The sequence below is a fragment of the Ischnura elegans genome, chromosome 11, assembly GCF_921293095.1.
Source record: "Ischnura elegans chromosome 11, ioIscEleg1.1, whole genome shotgun sequence".
Lineage (NCBI taxonomy): Eukaryota > Metazoa > Arthropoda > Insecta > Odonata > Coenagrionidae > Ischnura > Ischnura elegans.
Genome location: NC_060256.1, coordinates 52,564,219 through 52,577,207, shown reverse-complemented (window position 1 = coordinate 52,577,207; position 12,989 = coordinate 52,564,219).

The following is a 12,989-nucleotide window of genomic DNA, read 5'->3' as shown; positions in this document are numbered from 1 at the left end:
CCCATGTAGTCTACATGTCTCCATCCCTTATGTTACCAAAATTTTGCTTAACTTCTCCTTGACTGATATTCCATGCACTAGATTTCTCATTTTTTCTATTTTCGACTGTGAAATAATTTATAAAAATAAAGAGACATGCATTTTTCTATTTTTTGATCAGTGTAAATTCAGAAAAACTTCCACGGGAACGGCGGCTATTATTTTTCTTGGATGACTTAACAGTAGCTGCGGAAGCTATTGGAATATTTTTATGGGATAGTAAAACGGCATCATCTACTTTTTATCACTAAGTTTAGGAGATTTTAAGCTGATTTAAGTCACTTAATGGTGGTAAAGTTCAATGAAAATGTAAGTGTGCCTAATTGGACAGCGGATTTTTTATGCATAATTATGTAGCAGCCACCCAATTAAGAGTTCCCTCTTTCTCTTCTGTGTATGTAACTAGTACGTGAATATGATGCAGTCGCTCATAATATACTCGTGTGAAGGCAACCCCAACCCCCAACTGTAGGGGTCACTCAGGGATCCCTACTTAAATGTATTAATCAATCGTGCATGCCTATGTTTCCTGTGACTACGTGAATATTATTGCTGAAAAAGCAGAATAGCCTCATCGATATATCAATCGATAATGTAACAAGAGAATATCGATATGTATCGACTTTCTAAATGGTTCAACCCAGGCAATGTGCTCTCTTTATTAAGTCATTGCTGTTCCTTCACTTTTCATTTTTTCGTCTCTCCTTTTCATTCGATATGAAAACCTTTCCAATCAATCTGGTCGTCGATAATTTCATGTATTTATTATTCATGTTTAATATATTATTCTGGAAGTGCCTCTCAGCAGGAAACTTCCTAGGAGTGCATCTCTGCGGCCAAGACCATTGCGCCTTGCTGGCAACAATGGATCTTAAGTGCGAAAGATCCACAGAGAAAGGATCTTAAAATGCCTGCTTCTTCAAATATTTCTTCTTATTCAAGGCTTATAATATTGAAGCATGTGGATTGAAAATAATATGGAATGAGAAAAGGTCAGCGACCATTCGTGAATGGTCGCCTACAGAGACCATTCGCGAATGAAACCACTCCAAAAAAAGATGCTGTGGGTCGCATTAGTGAGAATATATTTGGTGACGAATGAAAACCCCTCTCCCTTGGGAACCAAAGGTTAATCTCACCCTGGAGAAAACGGAGGGGTGATTCCTCTCAAGGATGGCGGGAAAAACTCACCGGAAATCATCCATCACAATATTTCCTAACGACTGTCATGCGTGTATTCATTCTTTTCCGTTGGTATAAATTTATCTTCCATCCCTAAAACTATATTTAGATCATTTCCGTAAAATTCGCGGTATTCCATTCACACGCTCGACAAATAGTCCTTCGAAAATAGGAGATTATATATTGAAGATGAAAGTGAACGTAGAAGTTGAGCAACGAGAAGAGAAATGGTAAGAAATAAGTTGGCTTTCCAAGAAATTATTCCACTAAACAATTGAAGTCAAAATGCACAGATATGTCAAAAAGGGTATGCGGAAAAAGAACCTTGGGAAAGTACGGAGATAACCGACAAAACTCGTGATATTTTCTTAATGAAATGACATCAAAATGTCAGCACGTATTTTCTCGAATCCGATCCACAGAAATCACCACCTACGCCAACTTCGTGGGTAGGTTTTCGAGGGTTATCAGGAACAGTGGCGCAGCGAGGGGGGGATTTTGGGGGATAAAATCCTCCCCAGAGCTCAGAGAAAATTTCAAGTTCAATCCATATTACTTAATTGGATTGATATTACTAATAGAGTAGTGGAAGGATGAATAAAATATCCCTCAGAAAGCCGTAAAACTCACAATTTTGAACCATTTATCTTTAAAATTCCGCAATTTATTAATCTCGCATCTACCGCTTATCCTGGTGGGTATACTATACCACACAAACTCCGGTATTAGTTGCACCTAAACCCCCCCCCCCCCAGCCTTAATTCCTAGTTGCGCCCCTGATCAGGAAAGACTATACTTCCAATATTTCGGGTTGGCGTGTATCTCTTGCTCCACCCGCTCGCAACAACCTAGACGGAGCCCAAGAGGATAGTACTTTTATCTTGGATTTGCGAAGAGAACATGGTCAAGTACAAGGGTTAGGAAATTAAAATAAAGTCTTTGGAGTGAAAACATAAGGGAATTGAAGGCAATAACACGGGAAGGAGGAAAATAAAAGAATAAACTTTAATAAGGTCAGTAGTACTATGTATAAAAAAGGTAGGACCCAGGTTTCATTACGTAAGTACATCTTCAGGTGTATGACCAGTTAAACCTGAAGTTATCAGTAATACAAGGAGGACGATTCGAGGTAATGCAGAATGCTAACCATATGCATTACACATTATAATAACGTTCCTAGGATCGAAAAATATCGTGTTGAAAGCATTCAAGAATTATTATCAACGGGAAGTGACAACAAAAATGAAAGTAGTACGAAAAGCTCATAGTGGTAGTAAATGGGTGAATATATTAAGCTGTAATTTATAAGAGATAGATTCGTTTTTTTCGCATGGACAGTAATTGTATGTAGCATTTTATAGAGTTCGAACTATCCGTGATATTTATGTTTGTTTTAAAGACTCTCATAATCAAAACGTTACAGACGACAACATCGTTAATTCTAATATTGTCACTTATGAAGTTTTGAAGATTGAGTCATCATTCTGTAACCTTGTAAATTTATCATTATTAAGAATGCAGTGGACACCTATTCCGCGCGCAGGCGCCTTTTATCGCGCCTGTCGTGACTTTTAGGGCCCCTTCAAATTGACCCGCTTTCACCACCTCCTACTCCTTAATTTTAACCCTGCTAGGCCGCTTCCTTCGTCCCTGTTTTTTTTTACTTCCCTCGGTGCGAAATCTCGTTAGCGAGGTCGTGCATGTCACAAGAAGGTCAGGCAAGGACGCCTGGACCACGAAAAAGTGGGAGGTAAGGAGGTGAGGGAAATGCAGGTTGGCCACCAAACACCTCATTTGCATTCGAGGAGCATTCTGTGATTTTCCGCTGGGAAATTAAGTTTTTTTTCCCTGATTTGTGAAGATAGTACTTTGCACATTGTAGGCAATACGTGATTGCTTTACATTCATCAGCATCACTAGTAGAGAAACCAAGCAAGCTTTTTCTTTAAGAGCTTTGAATGATCTGTTATGCATTATGTTCGATGTTAAATTCTAGCAATTAAAAAAATAAAATATAAGAGGTAAAATAATATATAAAATATATAAGAGGTATTATTAAAAAAATAAGAGGTAAAATTTAAACTAGTATTGCGAAAATAAGAAAAGGTTTCACCCGATTTTTTCTACTATTTGGAGTTGATGTAAGTGTGCAAAACAGATTGAGTCACTTGAACATGGAGAATTCAAACCCTATCTAAGAAAAATCGGATACGTTTTGAAGCTGAAATTGTCAGCAACTGCGAAAAAAACTGCGGAAAAATTATTGGATGCCACAAAGCATAAACAATGCTTTTGAAATTCTAATAGTTATAAATAAAACAGCATCCTATTTTCCGTGCTTTAGGTGATTCCAATCTCTTTCCCTGTGTCCCAGAAAATAAACATCCATTGAATAGTAGGAAATTCAGAGCTTATTCATCCATCCCTACCCTCACGTTTTCAATAAGGAAAAATATGGATTCTTGCCTTACCGAAAGAGATTCATTATCGGCGCAACTGCCTCCTACAACTGAAACTTATGTTACATCCTCATGGTTTCATTTTTTTATGACTCCCTACGCTCTCTTATAAAAGACCAATCATACCTATTTATATTACCACTGCCTGATATAATAAATATTAGGATCTACCTTCCGAAAAAGTTCTTACAGCGACCACACATTAACACGAAACCAACGTACATGCAACTTAGTTTTTCTGATTGCATGACCTCCCTTCCACTTCAATTTGTTTTCTGAGTATCGTGCTCCTAACCTCCATTTATTTTTTCTGTGGCTCTTTTTAAATGGAATGGTAGGTAATGAAATGATGTGTTGTCGTTTACAATCAACGTGGAACAGTGAAATAAAGTGGTTATTATTTCGTATTGTTCACCAATGAACCTTCTTCCCGTAAGAACATCGACAACACAGCTTTCGCCACTGATATAAGATAATTTTATTCCTTACAATGCGTAATATTTCATGAAATATGAGTTCTTAATGTCCATTTTGAATTTTTTTAACGTAGTTACTTTATGTAACATTTACAATTTTTCAAATTATATATCTTGTTCCGTTAAATAGTGCTAAAATTATGAAAATGATGATAAGCTACACATGTTATTGCGCGATATGGTATCAGAAGTTCAGGACGAGATAGACTCGTCATTTCAGCGCAAGGGGTTAATATGATATCTCTGCTTAAATGTGTCAAAATGAAAATTACAATAAAGCAAACCAGAAATAAAATGTATTGTGTAACAAGCAATTTTGATACACTTTGGAAGAAACTCTGCTACAATGTAATGTAGCGAATGTAGCACAATGAAAACATCGAAACTATTTAGCAGTGCTGGAAAATAGGATGCTGTTTCGATGCTACATAGTTTCGATGTTTTCATTGTGATCTTTTGGAAAGTAAAACCGCATACCGGTACCATTTGCAACTGTTCAAAGCCTTCCCTTTTTTCTTTACGTCCATGCTCGCCAGCATGGCAGTATAGATTTCCCTTTTAGAAGTCTACATCCAACAAGTTCAGTTTCAGAAGTAAACTATAAATTTTAAGGAGCATGCTATTTCTGTTAATTAATCTAGTTATAAAATTTACTAGCGTCTTAGGCGCATCAAGGTTTTTGGGTTGTCCTCCGCGTCGATTCATCTTCATGACGACGGTTTCGCCGGCGTTGCAGCAGCCTTCTTCGGATGCACGTATTAGCCCGTCTTAATTAGGCCTTTGTTTTGGCCAGGTTCATCCGGATTGTTCGGTCATTGATTTAGTCCTTTCAAAGATAAAGCGACGCGGAGGAACACCCGAAAACAGAGCTGCACCTGCTGCACCGCTCAGCGGAAGCCTCCATCAACATCACGAGCGTCTGCTTTTGTTTTTTTTTGTTCCCACCTTTTCGAAGGCGTTTCAACTTTTTTAATAATTCGTTCGCATCTGGTCACTCCAGCCTCAGGGAACCCAGAGAACCATCATGTGAAACTTGTATTTCTATGTCGTAAGGCTATCGTATAAACGGGTGTTAACAGCCTCCATGATTAAGCTATCGCCGTGAGGAATATGATTTATTTCCGTCTCCATCCGCGTGGGGAAATGAATTAACGCTTGCCCTCGGCACGGGGCTTACTTAATCGGAAGCAATCGAATCCTCGACGTGTGGATACAAGCGACGCGGAGTTGATTGGGAGAGATCGTTGATATTAGTTAACGTGATGTAACCTGTGGCTCTCGGAGATCGGACGCGGGCATAGCCTTTAATCTCCACGTTTAGACGTTCATTCGAGGCGGAAGCACTCACGTAAACATTCCTTGAATGCTGTAGTTTAGACGGATATCAAGTAATAAAGCGCAAGTATATCCTTCGACGAATTTCTCATGTTTTTATCGTTTTCACTCTCTGAGAGATTAGAGGACTCAATACGGTTTATGGGGAGGAGTGCATGTGGTTAAAGAATTAAAAGGAAGGATGATCCTATGAGCCATATGATGACCCTAGAATCCAAGGGGTACAAGCGCAATTTTTATAATTTTGGATGTAAGTACAGATAATGCGATGAGTTTATACATTTTATTTATATCCGTCATACCAACATTCTTATTAAAAAATGAAATGACGCTATCATGTAGGTAACTTAAATTATTGCTTTGCGAATCATGTGATAGGTATAAAATATCAAAACGGAACCCATTTTTTCTATGCCTAGGTCATCATTATTAAAATTACGAACAATATGAAATAAAATTGAAAGATTTTGGAAATGTGGCAGGGTTGAATTGAAATTTCTATTATTCTCAAGACAGCAAGGAGGGAACGAATTAGTTTTCTCTGCTTTCTGTCGGTCATGCTGTCAATAATCTTATCTCAATCAGTTTTATCTTTATTTTAGTGTTGGAAGACTACTCATCCAAAAGGTCAGCTTTATTCCCTTGATGAAAGATTATTTTGGGGAGAAGTGAGAGAAGAATTATGGTGAGTATTGTGTCTCTAATGTACACTTATTGTATCACTGTATTTTCTTCTTATTTGGTAATTGTTATTCTCTGTTTCTATAGTTGCTAGAAATAGAGGCAACCTATGAACCAAATCTTTAAGTAGCTAATAAACGATTTTCATTTTTCCTGGTGAATAATATTCAGTTATTCTTATCGGCCTCCGCACAAGGTTATTGCAGTCATATTGGCCGAAGATTCGGAAAACGACTTGTGACTTGTTTTCCATTACCTAGGCGTATTACTGTCTCAGTGTTGGATTTCACACTGAACTGAATTGACCGATTGACGAGTACAACAATTAAGCTTAGGTTATTTGGTAGACTCATTGGCTGATGTTCTTTTTAAATATTTTCTGTACTTTCCTTACGTGTTCCATGAAATTGACCACAGGTATCATGGCATTGCTTATATGAAAGGCAGTATCACTATTTTTGGTTAAGGCGGATCTTGATGGATTCCTTGATTAATCTCATATGTATAGCTATTAGTGAGTGAGATTTAAGGAAAATGTTCTCAAGCAACTGGATGTTTCGAAGTCATGTTCGGATTTTCACCATTCTTATGTATTGGGAGTCCATTTTAGATACATTTCTCTTTTGTCTTTGTCAGGACCATTAAGGTACTATCGTTCGTCCTGGCTGCACTGTAGCCAAAATTATGAGCCAACATTAGAATGCGTGATTATTTTCCTACATATGGCAACATTTTCTTTATTACTTTCGTAAACAGCAATCGTGGTGATTAACAGCTTTGTTTACTATCGGAGAGCTACGATGGTTTTATGGGATGAAGGCATACTAGCGACTCGAGCAGAAAATATGAGGCTTGATATAAGTTACCATAAGAACAAAGCAAAATCGAGGAAAATTTAGATTCTAAGCTATCAAAAAACTGCAATATCAAGTTCTATTCCATTGCAATTAGAATTGTTACACCACCAAGCTGCAATACCTTTGTTAGGTGTACTGGAAAAATTTCAAGCGTAAAAATTATCGATTCTTAAGTGCTTATTTTAAGCGATTAAATAAATTTAGAAAAACCTGGTTTCCCCTTTCAGTCATGTGGTATAATGTTTTATAGTTGTGCAGAGAAAAAATCGCTCTAGCACATTCTAGCTGTATGATTTAGACTGCCTTCGTCGTAAATATGATTTTTAATGTCGAAATACCCATTTAATTATTTCTCCAAGCAGTGTTTGTTTTCGAACATTTTATTTTTTATTTTTATTTTTAATTTTGCATTTTAATTTTTTTAATTCCGTAAATTAATGATTTAACAAAGTATGTGGTATTGAAATTAATTGTACACTGTACAGTATAACAACATTTTTTATAATGTGGCAGTTTATCATAAATGTACACTATTTAATTCATTTAATATTGCTCTCCTGCTAAGTCACTCTTGGTTTATCAATCGAATTATTACATATAATTTCTAGCAACATTATTTGTCAGAAAATAGGAAAATTATCAAGTAATGTAGAAATCTGGCCTCTTTGTTTGAGGTAAGTGGACAAATATTGTTAAAAAAATTGAAGTTACTCGAACGATCAAGTAAATAACTGATCAGTTACTACCGAATTCTGTAGTTCTCTTTAAAATTCCGCATTGGTCCTGTCACCCTTACGGTAAGCATAGAGAAATTGAGCCAACATGGCCTATGCATTGATGTGTGTAAAATTAATTTTAGGCACAAATTGACATCTTTACTGTGTTATGCTCGCGGCTGAGCTTTAAGCCACTGAGTGCGTCCACCGGGTTGCGGATGGTGGGTCGACCTTTAGATATAGAAGTTAGCTGCGAGATAAGCGAGTTCTCTCGTCGAATAAGCAGTCGTGGACAAAAAGCGGCGGTGTTCCGAGGGGGTATTGGGCTATCCTTGGGTAAGGTAGACCAGTTAAATGATACCGAAACCTGTGAAGACACCGTGACTTGGCGACTGTGGGCCGCCAACAATTATGCTTCTCATCACCCGGGAGAGAGGGCAGCAGCTCTTCCTCATATATGCGAAGGTAGAGACCATACTGGTCGGTACAGCGACACACATTTCACAACGGGCGTGGTAACATTTACTTTAACGGCTGCGGTACTGCGATGTAGAAGGCAAGGGGAAACCACCACATTATCATCCCGAGGAGTCGCAGCTACTCCACTCAATTTATATATGTAATGACATGATGGAATTCTGTCGAGTAAAATATTCCGAAGGTAAACTAGTCCCCTACTGTAGTAGTGCAGGTTTACATGCCTACGTCAGCTTATGAAGATGAAGAATTAGAACATGTCTACCAAGATATAGCGGAAGTTATCAAGCAGGTAAGAGGGGTAGAAAATCTTATTATTCTAGGTGGCTGGAACGCCGTCGTCGGCGAAGGTAAAGACGTAATAATAACTGGGAAATATGGGTTAGGTAACCCAAATGAAAGAGGAGAAAGGCTACTTGAATTCTTCACTGAGCACAGGCTAGTCGTTGACAACACTTTATTTAAAAATATCCTGCGAAGAAGATATACGTGGAAGATGCCAGGAGACCTAGAAGATTCCAAATCGACTACATTCTAGTGAAACAAAAATTCAGGAACCAGGTGAAGGACTGCAAACGTTATCTACGGGAAGATATCGATAGTGACCATAACTTAGTCATGACGTAATGCCGCCTTAAATTTAAAAAAATTGAAGAAAGCCGTGAAAAACGTAAAGCAGGTTGAAAAATTGAAGGAGGTTCAGCATCAACTGGCTTTTAAAGAAGCTGTAGAAAAGAGAATAGGGGAGGATACGACCAATAAACCAGTGGAAGAGAGTTGGAAAACCATTAGAAGTGGTCTGCAGGCAGCAGATGAAGAAGTTATTGGTAAAGGAAGAGTCGTTATGAAAGAACCATGGATCACGCAGGAAATATTAGATCTCATTGAAGAAAGAAGAAAATACAAGAATGCGAAAACAGAGGAAGGACAGCATTTTTACAAGAGAATAAGGAACGAAATACGTCGTAAAGCGCGGAAGGTTAGAGAAACGTGGATCAAAAATGTTTGTGAAGACGTTCAGAACAATCTTAAACATGGAAAAGTAGAGGCCGCCTATAGGGTAGTGAGAAACCACTTAAAGGAAAGGGGCGTAAGATGTAATACCCTTAGGGACAAAAACGGAGAACTAATGATTGAAAACGAAGAAAAATGGAAAAGATGGAAGGAATATCTGGAAGATTTGTACAAAGGAAGCAGCCTAAGAACGAATGCTATCGAAAACGAGAGGGAAGTGCATGCCGAAGACATGGGAGCCCCAATTTTAAGATCAGAATTTGATGCGACTGTAAGAGACCTGAGGATAAACAAAGCGTCTGATATTGATGACATTCCCGCAGAACTAATTAAAAATGCAGGGGAGAAGACGTTGAACCAGCTGTACAAAATAATTAGTGAAATGTATTCGACAGGTGAGATACCAAAGGACTTCGAGAGGAACATTATAATCCCTATTCCTAAGAAGAAAAGAGCGGAGAACTGCGAAGATTTTAGGACCATAAGCCTAACTACACATGCGTCGAATATACTGACAAGAATCATCTATAGAAGAATAGAACGAAGAGCAGAAGAGTACTTAGATGAGGACCAATTTGGATTCAGAAAAAACAAAGGCACAAGGGAAGCAATATTGGCCCTTAGACTGCTCATAGAGAAGAGAATGGAAAAGAACAAGCCAGCGTTCGTTGCGTTCGTGGACTTAGAGAAGGCATTTGACAACGTGGATTTGAGCACAATGCTAGGAGTCCTAAATGAAATTGGGGTTCTTTACGATGACAGAAGAATCATCCACAGTTTATACATAAACCAAGTAGCGGTGATAAAATCAGGGCCCAGCTGTGAAGAAGCAAGAATTAGGAAAGGAGTGAGATAAGGCTTCGCATTGTCACCCGTAATTTTCAACGTTTAGATTGAGAAAGCCATAATGAAATCAAAGAAAAGGCATTATGAGTGAATATCCATGGAGAAAAAAATAGCATGCTAAGATTTGCCGATGGCATAGCCGTTTTAGCAGAAATAGAGAAGGACTTGAAAAATATTCTGGTCAATATGGGTAGGGTAATGGGTAAATATCAACTGAAAATAAGCACGAAGAAAACCGAGATATTAGTGTGCAGCAGAAGAGAAGTCAAGACTGACATTAAAATAGGGAAGCAAAAACTGATAGAGGTGGATGAATTCGGTTATTTGGGAAGCAAGGTAACCAGTGACGGGAGAAGTAAGAAAGAATTATCAGCAGAATAGCCCAAGAGAGCATTCCACCAAAAGAGAGACCTGCTTACAGCGGGAAATTTAAATATGGAAGCAAAGAAACAATTTATAAGAACCTACATTTGGAGTACGCTCCTATATTGAAGTGAGGCATGGCCAATGGCCGCAGCGGAGAAATCAAGGGTAGAGGCCTTCGAAATGTGGTGCTACAGAAGGATGATGAAGATCAAATGGATAGACAGAGTTAGTTACGAGGAAGTCCTAGGAAGAGTAGGAGAGGAGAGAAGCCTCATGAAAACCTTAACAACAAGACGGAACAACCTTATAGCCCCATCTTGAGACTTGATGGCCTGATGAAGAGAATCGTCGAGGGACAAGTGGAAGGCTGGTACGGAAAAGGAAAGACTCGAACAAAATGTATGGAACAAGTAAAGAAGGACCTGAGAGAGAAAAATACGTAGTTTTGAAAAGATTAACTGATAGGAGAACTGAGTGGAGAGCTGCGTCAAACCAATCCTAGGATTGTTGACCAGTGATGATGATGACGACTGTGTTATGTCATTATTTTATTTTTGAGTAAGATTTTTTTCGTAAGTGCACTCAGAAATACAAGGTTTTAATCCTAATTCCCTATGGTTGCTATGATTAAAGGCAAATTCAGACCTCGACGAGATTGTTGACCTCTAATCCCAAATCCCAATTCTTGAGCATCTGATTTCATTATTTTCCAATTTCTGCCGTATTTTTCGCCGGGGATGAAATAAGATCCAATTACCTCTACGTTTATCTGAATCAATTGCTGTACTTAAATCTTCGGAAGAAACTGCCCGCTTTAATGGCGTAACTGTATAGAATTTTATTCGCTGTTTCTGGCCCAATTACGTCTCTTTCTGCGACGAGAAATGACTCCATTAACTGCGAGCACATTTTTCGTGACCAATGGAATCTTCTGCTAGAGCAAATTTCGTTTCAGGTATTGGTCGAGAGACATCAATTTATTTAAGTAGTGCTCGAAAATACACGACAAAAAGGACTATTAAGAAAAAGATTTCCATCACGTACGTGAATTTCGACCACAATTTACGTGGGATGTCTTTAAAATGTATTTGCTTTTCCGCCAACCGTTTTTCATGTTTTAGTGCACTCGGAATCCTTGAACCCTCGTATTATTTGCTCATTCAATTCGTATACAGTATTTCCAATCTATTTTTTTTTTATTGCCACCATTTTTCGAAATAATTTTATCTTTTGATAAATTTCCTTGAAAAAAAGTTTTCTTTAGGCTATAAACCATTAAGGTTTTCCTGGAAACAATTTTTATCTCCTGCTTAATTCTTATATTTTTTAGGTATTCCTTTAATGATAATGTGTTGCATTATCTTTTTTTGTTTTGAAAGGATTTCTGACAACTCAACTCTCTAAACCAAGTTATAAATAATGTTTTTCCAATATCTGGCTGCCTCATTCACGGTCGGTTCGTAAATAACTTGATATGCGTTCATTTAAATGTATAGCTCATCTTGTATCATATCATAACACTTGGAGATCTTACATAAATGTTTGTGCCGTATTCTTTTTTTTTACTGACGACTATGAGGCAGCTAATATTAGGGTGATACATCATGATATTGTTCAGTTTTGGCAATTTCGGATTAAATCGGGTCTTGTAATAGTTGAAACTATTATGCTCGATAAAAAACGTAATACATTCGGGACCATTGCATGGGGAAGACAAAATTTGCTTATAGTTAGGAGAGCAGCTCCTTATTTCTATCATTATTCTCAGAATATCCTTTGTAAACTCAGCGGTGGATGAAAAAAGACGCTGGAGAAGGAGGACCGAATTAGGTCGATAGTTCAATGCAATCAGAGGCCAGGCTAAGTTGAGTATCGAATTCTGACGCATACCATTAAGACCATACATGAAACAGACTTCTTAAAGTGACTAAGGGAGGAAGATTTTAGTAACCCATTTCCGCCCACCGTAAGCTACATCCTACCATTCTGCGCATATTAGGATCTTGAAGAAAAATCCGCAATTCTGCTTGCTGTCGAATTTCTACAAATATATTGCTGAAGCTTGCAATAACTTAATCCACCTATTTGTTAATTTTTTAATGCGGTCGAAATAAGCCATATTACGGAAAGAGACGGAGAAAAAATTCACTATGGACACCTACAGTCCAGCCGGCGAGAGTTGTCCGATGAAAGTACAAAAGGAGGAGCGGAGAATTTTGCGCCAGCACGGTTTGCAGCCAATCCCTGTCCCCCAATCGCATCTCACACCCTCGCCTAGTCATACAGGCCTGTACAACGTTGTCACATGTATATGAAGCACTGAAACAAGCCTGAGCGACCAAAACAAGCTCTTTCTTCGAATCACCAAAATAAAGAATTCTCTCTTTGGGTCCTCAACGTTCGTCGTCCCTTCTGGCTGCTTTCTTCACGGAACCCTTTTGTTTACATGTGACATGGGCGTTTCCCTTTCTTACCTGGCAACCTTGCCCCCTACCCCAAACTAGACCTTCTAACTGTAATCGGACAACTCTCAGCGGCTGG